The sequence below is a fragment of the Acipenser ruthenus genome, chromosome 11 (genome assembly GCF_902713425.1).
Source record: "Acipenser ruthenus chromosome 11, fAciRut3.2 maternal haplotype, whole genome shotgun sequence".
Taxonomy (NCBI): Eukaryota; Metazoa; Chordata; class Actinopteri; order Acipenseriformes; family Acipenseridae; genus Acipenser; species Acipenser ruthenus.
Window position 1 is genome coordinate 21,797,439 of NC_081199.1, and position 6,244 is coordinate 21,803,682.

The window sequence follows — 6,244 nt, forward strand, 5'->3', positions numbered from 1 at the left end:
GCACATTTTTTTACAAATATACTTACAGATATACTTCAGAGACCGAGCTACAAAAGCTTTGCGCATGTTGATCAGTCATCGTTCTAACCAATTAGCATGCTAATCGACTTCGGGTTCATTGTTATACTTTTATATATTGTACAGTAGCCTTAAACACACTGTTAATGTTTTCCTCATATACTGGCCTATAAAGGCAAGGCATCACAACACTTTTCAGTGTATAAATTAGAGCTTTATGTCTGGGCAGTAACATTTAAAGATACGGATTGATTGCTGTTCATAAGTGTGAAAGAGTTACGCAAAAGAAAGCTCAGATGAAATACCCTTACTGGTGTTTGTATGCATGTAAGTGATACTTACTTTCTATTGATATCCAAGTGCTCTAGTGAGCTATTTATTTTATTCTCATGTTATGGAGAATACTAAAAGGTAACACTAGATCACATATGTTATCAAGCAAAACAATCCATTTTTTAATGTGTGTCTGCACACATTAAAAATTTTTTTAGGGAGAGGTTTGGTCAGTTTCTTGTTGCAGTTATAGGAACAATTATTATCCGTACCATTTGAAGTATTGAATGGTACCGTATGTTGTTTATCAAGCCAAAATTAACAAAATTAACTGGAACCCCTACCTGTAATACCAGGTATTATCACACACTTCAAAAAATATTAAGTGTGAGATTACCAGTTTAGCTTGCTAAAAGTCGTTGTTGTAAACATCCCTTGAACTGCTTTTACACTTTTCTTTTTCGCTTTCTCTTTCTGTCAACGGATTGATACATTCAGGAGGCTGTGTGGTCCAGTGGTTAAAGAAACGGGCTTATAACCAGGAGGTCCCCGGTTCAAATCCCACCTCAGCCACTGACTCATTGTGTGACCCTGAGCAAGTCACTTAACCTCCTTGTGCTCCTTTCGGGTGAGACGTAGTTGTAAGTGACTCTGCAGCTGATGCATAGTTCACACACCTTAGTCTCTGTAAGTCAGCTTGGATAAAGGCGTCTGCTAAATAAACAAATAATAATAATTTCCTTTTGTTTATTTCCAGATCAGCAAGATAGGTTTGCTGGTTTTTTGGTCAGAAACAAATTGACAATTTTGCCTGTGCTTTTCTGCCCCACTCATTTGGCCATACATAGATTTAAAAACACATACAAATATACTTATCACAAAACATTTTATTAATTTTGATAACACCCCCCCCCCCCCCCCTTCCTTAAATCTCAAAATAAAATAGAAAACAGTGATTGTGTCATTGGTGTTACCTTGATTGGTAACACCAATGACAGATTGATTCATTAATGTCAATAAAATGGGCTGTACTGCACTCTCCTCTATATGACAATGGCCTGTAAAATGTTTTGGCAAAATGGCATTTTAAACATAGTTATTCACTCCACAGCTTCTAGGCTATTGTATTAAATTGGCTTTTTGCGAATAAAAACACAGTTTTGAAAAGGAAAACATCAATTGCCTTTAATTGAGTAAATAAGATAACGTGCTCTTTGGAGTGCAGTTACTGTATTTATGCAATTGTATTGGACCACGGGGTCTATTCAATTGATCTAAACTGTGAAGGATCTCAATTTCATTGTCATTCAGTGTTTCCAGTTTGTGAGAGACGTGAATTATGAGTGAATAACTGACTGGAGATGGTGCGAATCCCTATATTTTCCAGTAAGGCATATATAATGAGAACAGCAGTTCCAGTGAATCAGATTGGGGGATTTTTTTTTGTTAAATAAGGTATCTCACTTTTCTTCAAAACCGTTAAGTTATTTATCACAGCTGGTTTCTCCAAACAAACCAAAGAGACTACAGAACAACCTGAATTATCCACAGGCCTGTGTTCTCTGAACTTGGAGAGTGTTGTGCTGTTGTGCCCTGTTGTCATAGGAAATGCATTGCTTAGCCCTCAATCGCTGTTATTTGCAGAACTTTATGTTGATAAAGTTGTTGTATTACATCTTTTTAAAGAGGTTTCTTGATTGAGGCTACAGCTCTAACTTCATTTTTCAGAAATGCGATTATCTGAGCCACTAATCGTAACAAGTTCATGTAATAGAGGTTTTATTTTTGTGATAAACGACAGCAACATAGATGGATGATCGGTGAAGCTACAAAACCCTACCTCCACTTTCTACTTTAAACCGTTTTAGTAAAAGTATGTTGTGTAAAAGGAGCCTTTCGGCTCGGGTTCTTTTAGCCCTTAAAAATCAGAGATAGATTTCCACACGCTGACGCGCTATTTTTTTTAAATTTACAAACACAAAAACAAACCAAAACAAAAACAAACACCTAACTCCGTTTTGGAGCGCTGACTACACAGGCAAGTCCGTGACTAGCTCGCAGGATGGCTGAGCCGTTTACCTGCCAAAACAAGCACACACGAAAACCACACAGGTTTGACACAGCACGCACTTTTTTTTTTTTTTTTTTTTTTATACGACTGCTCGGAGACAGAGCACCTTTCCACCTCCTTCTACTCAGCAGCCATGAACCAACTAACTGTGAGGCTTATATGCCCCACAGTAACGAGTGTGGGCAGCTGGCACTAATTTGCACTGATCGTGCCAAACTGCCATAACAATTAACAAATCATTCAATTACAATAAAGAAAACAAACCCCACACTAATTGTGCATTCGCACATGGATTCCTCCGCAGGGAGGAATTAACTCCCTCCCTGCTGTTACAGTTGAAAAACAAGCCCATGCAATAAAGTTTCATAAACACCAATCCTTATTTAATTCAAACATCAAGCTTTACTCTTGTACTCCTTACATTCCAACTAATTCTGTTTGTTATTTAGAATACAGTAGCCACATTAAATATATTTCCAGCTGTGTGTGACCAGGCATAAGGAAATCAAGTAATCTGCCCAATGTTGCTTTAAAGAGAATAACTGAGAAGATGTGTATATCTCTATTCTTACTACTGCAGCAGTTTATATAGAATCACATAGAGTATTATGAACTATTACTGCACTACAAATGAGACCAGCCCTTTCTAACATGTCTGACTGTGAGCTTAAAATTGTGCATTTCTTCTCAATATTATACAGGCTGATGGAGCAGACACGATGTAGTGTGCTTGTTTCTTGTTTCTAAAACACAGCTGCTTCAATCTTCACATGTTCTGTACACATGTTGTAAGATCTGGGGTAAAATTAGTTTTTTGAAAAGGAAATTAAACTATTAATGAAACTACAATGAACAAATTGGGGACAAAAAAAGTGAATACGTTCGCCTAAGTATTTGTACAGAATCATTTAATTTTTGCAAAACCAGCAACTTATAAAAGACAACAATAATAACTAAAGCCAAATAATTGTATTAAAGTGTTGTACTCACAGAACTCCCTCTGTCGCTGCATGAAGCTGCTCTGAATATGTACTTTCACAATGTGTGCAGACTTCCCCTGCTGAGCAGAAATCTCACGTACCTGTTAAAAAATGGTATAGCAAAAAGCCAGCCACAAACACCCACACAGGAAACTACTATATGACAATACATAAAAGGAAACAGGTTTCATCAGCACTTAAACTTTTTACTTTTGAACTGTAGCTAAATATTATATTTGTACATCCCTTCCCTGTTGTGTTTGCTGTGTTGGTTTTAAAAGAAGCATATCCATAGCAAACATGTGTATTCATTTTTAAAGTACTGTATATTTGATACTAAACTAGGTTAAAGAAAGTTCTTAGTTTGTATGTCTTACTTTCAGGTAGTCTGATATATTTATACTTCCAAGGCCAGAGAGTGAAATCAACCAGCAGCTTTCCCATGCCTAGACATGGTAAGTAAGAGCTTTCTTCTGTCTAAAGCTGTAGGGTACCAAATATAATGTAAGGGGTATGGTAAAACTGCAAAATGACTGTGAAAATGTATTGTGGTAAACGTTTATGGAGGTGGAACTGATTGCTCCTTAAAGTAGTTGTATATTGTATTTGATAAAGGATCTGAGTGGGGTGAAAAGGGAGTGGTTCTGCATTAATTATTCTAACTTAGTATCTTAAAGTGGTTTCTTGAGCTACTATAGATGTAGGTGCATATGTCTATAGTTTTGGCCAAAGGTTTTGCAGCACATAGAATTGTAGGATTGAGACATAATAATAAAAAAAATTAAAAATTAAAAAAAATATATATATTTAACAGTATGTAATCAAAGAAACTACAAAATGATATCACAAAAGTCTACCGGAAGCCATAATAGTAGTACAGTATTTCAGGTTAGATTTCGATATGTCACATTTTTCTATTTGTCAGTTTTTTGTTAAGTATATGGAAAACTACAAAGTGGTATGTAATGTTAATGTAACATTAATCAGCAGGTTTCATTCGACTTCAGCAAAATTTGTTAATTCTATTAGGTGATGCAGAACTTTTGGCCATAGCTATATGTCTAAAATGTTGTATTTATTTTTTAAAAAACAGGATATTGTATCTGGTACACACGACTGCATTCAGATGCAGTTCCCCTGTGGAATGAAAACATCCTTGCCCCTCCAATGGCTTCTGTCCTGTCATTAACCAACCACCTGCTTCCCCTATTGACTGACACACATTCAGACAGAAACCTATCAGAAGACACTGCTGAGATGAAATGACCCAGGTAGTGCACATGTAACAGATTTACTGTGAGAAAGGCATGGAAACTGAGAATATTTTTTAGTTTCCAAAAATACCAGATGTCATTGCAAATGTGTATTTAAAACTTATTTGAAAACTGCACATTTGAAACCAATGTAGCTAATAGAAGTGCATTTATGTTTAATAAATATGGCCCCGAATAACTAGAAAACTGTCACAAATGCAATATGGATCCATTTTTGCATGATCCAAGCTGCAATTTATATAGGTGTAACGATCACCCCCTGATTACAGGTGAGGTCATCCAGGTATGTGTAGTGTAAACCGCTGCCACCACCTTTGTTTCCCAGTAAGGTCTGGATATAATAAAAATGGAGGACGTTGTGTGCTCAAGAAAATGTCAGACAAAACAATAATCTTTATATAAGGGACTGCATTAAAAACAACACACAATATCACGTTAAAAGTGGATACACAATGTCATTAAAAAGTGCATTGATACACAATAATACTTTAGCAGCACTTGTATACAATAAAACCCTTCCCTGTAATTATTATGGAGACTTTGCTGTGTGCCTGCTGGCCGGCGGGGGGGGGGGGGGGGGGGGGGGGGTTACAACAAAAGTAATAAACCAATAAAACAAACCAATACTAAAAGTGTTTCTAATCCAAACCAAACTATAAATCATATAAGGGTAATTCCAGCATGACTGACGTGGCATTTAGAGAAAATTTTACAAACAAATGTAGACACAATTATCCATTTAACAGTTTTGATTAATGCAAACTGCTCATAACTTGCAAAATGACCCATTTTACCAGTTGACATTAGAAAAATAATAAAAGGATGATTAAGTCTTGTATCTTGAACAAATAAAAAAAAAAAACGAACTGACGTGGCACATAATATCATTTTCCAACAAAGTTTTTCCATGAAAGTAAGAACACTTTCAAATTTAAGATAGTAGAAATAAAAATAATTGTTTTCAACTTATTTCCAAGGTAGACATTGAAAGGTCATGTGACTGACGTGGCACATCAGAGTCATAATACATGCTGACATCTATAGTGATTCAAACTGGCTGCTGTATCGCCTTGAGTTCAGAAACTTTGAAATTCTCACACCCTTCCAGTGTGACTGGCCCATAGAAAATGTTTCTTTGATATACTTCATCAGTGTCATCAGTTTTAGGCCAGGAGAAGTGAAGTTGTCAACCTTGGGAAGTTTGATGTAGAAACTTCATTGAAAAGAGACCTGGTTTCTTTCCTTGCCCGAGCACTCTTCCAATGTAAAAGCGATCAGTGTAGTCCACTGCATAGCAGAGTTCAGGCTGTATTTCTCGCAACAAGGGATTTGAATCTTGCACCATCTCAATGGACACATAGCGACTGATGCTTGGAATGTATCCAACGTGTACAGCATTGATGTGTTGGATTCATGGTCTCCAATAATGTTGTCAACAGGATCCCTCACAACAGTAATTGGCATCTTGAGCATTCTGCTGGTATATTTCGCAGTAATGTGGTCTGCATTTGTACCATCTTTACTTAGATCAGCAAGATAGACATGAAAGGGTTTATCAGGCATGTAATGTTGTAGGGCATCTTTTTCTTCTTTGGGCAGATCTGCATCTGAGTATTCGAAATCCTGAG

The 6,244-nt window shown here is 36.5% G+C and overlaps 1 protein-coding gene across 1 annotated transcript in view; it reads right to left on the reverse strand.

The window, feature by feature from the left end:
• The window catches only part of LOC117426980 (integrin beta-2-like), a 78,585-nt gene extending 75,165 nt beyond the window's left edge, over positions 1 to 3,420 (reverse strand). Inside the window, exon 1 of the mRNA XM_034045270.3 lies at positions 3,353 to 3,420. The gene's annotated coding sequence lies outside the window, so the exon portion shown is untranslated. The remainder of the gene's footprint in view (positions 1 to 3,352) is intronic.
• Between the last annotated feature and the right edge of the window lie 2,824 nt (positions 3,421 to 6,244).